Source organism: Phaethon lepturus, unplaced genomic scaffold (assembly GCF_000687285.1).
Source record: "Phaethon lepturus isolate BGI_N335 unplaced genomic scaffold, ASM68728v1 scaffold6443, whole genome shotgun sequence".
Taxonomy (NCBI): domain Eukaryota; kingdom Metazoa; phylum Chordata; class Aves; order Phaethontiformes; family Phaethontidae; genus Phaethon; species Phaethon lepturus.
Window position 1 is genome coordinate 51,386 of NW_010531133.1, and position 1,975 is coordinate 53,360.

Below are 1,975 nucleotides of genomic sequence, written 5' to 3' on the forward strand. Positions count from 1 at the left end.
GTACTAGATTCTGCTGGGTTTCACTACTAACAGTCCCCAAAAAGGCTTAATTTTCTAGTCTCTTGTTGATTTCCCCTCCACAACCATCACCTTCCCCCCTTGAGGCTGTAGAGAATGAAGCATGGAGTTAAACTATGTAAAGAAGAAATACACTGTGGTTGAATATTACTTCTTTACCGCAGATCATGCTTCTTTTTTAGTTTGGAGTGAACTGTAGCAGAAGGACTGTTATGTCAAAATAAATTTCTTGCTGTGGTCTCATGAACCTTGCTTTTTGTGCTAATATTCAGAAAAGGTATGAAGCGTCTGACATATGAGTCTGTTCAATTTTTGGATAATGTCATTTATTCATAGAAATGATAATCTGTGTGAGTAAAACCTTTCTCTGCATTAAAATGAAAGGAGTGCTAATTGCTGAGGTGATTAGAAGCTAACGCTTTAAAATGTTGCTCCTTAAAGGTAATCCAGAAAGGCCTAATTAGCATTCCTGGAATTAGTACGTTATGTTTGGCTATAGTAAACTATACTTTTAAAGGCCATATTCAAGCTTTTTAAGAGCAGTTGCTAAACATGGAAATAAATATAGAAATTATCAGAACCTTGTCATACAGTCTTTGAGACACCTGGGAATGGCAAGACAGGTGATAAGGGGAGAAAAACTCTGCCTTAAACATGGTGTGCACTCTTCCAGGCAAACTGGAGTAAAAAGAGTGCACAGGAAGTTAATCACTTGAGATGGCAAGACAAAATTCATGGTTCTTTGTATCTGCTTTAATACTGATTACACCCTACCTGTGCACAGTCTCAACTAAACTTCCTTTCTGTGTGTATCTCAAAACTTAATGTACAAATGGTTCTTGCACACTCCTCATGTTTTTAATATCTTGAGCCCTTCTGTAAAGAGAACTTTGAGTCTGATTCCTGTGCTTCATCTGATATGCCTGCCTAGATTACTGAACTTCCCTTCTCTCTGCTCTTTGTTGCTCTGCTTTTTGCTCTTTGCTGTCTCTTGGGTGCCGCATTTGTCCTTGGCTATCACGGTGTGGGGTGCAGACTTATATGATGTGAAGCCTTGGATGCACGTGTGCATTATTTCTGCCCTTGAATGTTACTTCTGCAGGTAATTCACCCATTTATTGATAGGGTGTTTTCACTTCTGTGCAAAGCAGGGATACTAACATTATTGAAATGGTAGAGAGAAAATAAGGACCAAAGAACGTCAGAACCTCCTTTTCTTTACAAAATGTTTTTAATATAGTAGCCAAATGTAATAACTGATGGCTGCTCAAACTTTAAAATTTAATTCTTTTTTACATGTTTACTTTTTACTTATTTGGTAAAATAAACAGCAGTAATATGTATTTTACATAAATTATGTCTGTCACTCAAGTTTTATGGAGCTTCCTAATACCTTTCACACTCAGTAACTTACTTTGATCTTTTTAAATACTGTCATGTATTCAAATAGCTACTCTAAAGCATATAAATAATCCTGTTTAACATGTTGCTGTGGGATATGTCCCGTATAGTATTTTTGCATATGCAGCACCACTTCAGATAAAAATAATAAAAAAAAGAGTGTCTTTCTGGATTGTTTCCTATGGCAGACTTCTCGGACTACTGTAAACTTTTTTTTTAAGAATGAGTAACAGCTCTCATGTTTAACTGGTATTTTGGAGGAACAGACTTTTAAAAATGTTTAGATTTTTACTTTTTTCTATTACATTTTATATTTTGCACTGTAGCACAAAGATGTAGCACAGTTTATGGTGCAGTTCTTTTCAGGGATGCATTGCTCAATTACTGTTGCCCTTGTCTAAATTTCTTTTGTAGATGCATTTGAGAATTTAGCTTGCCCAACAATGAAATATTTCATGCTAATGAGAAGGGAAAGGAATGAAAGGAGATACAGTGTGTTTAAAAGTAATTAGTCACTATAGTGTTTCTGGGGGAATAGCTTGTATTTAATATAGAT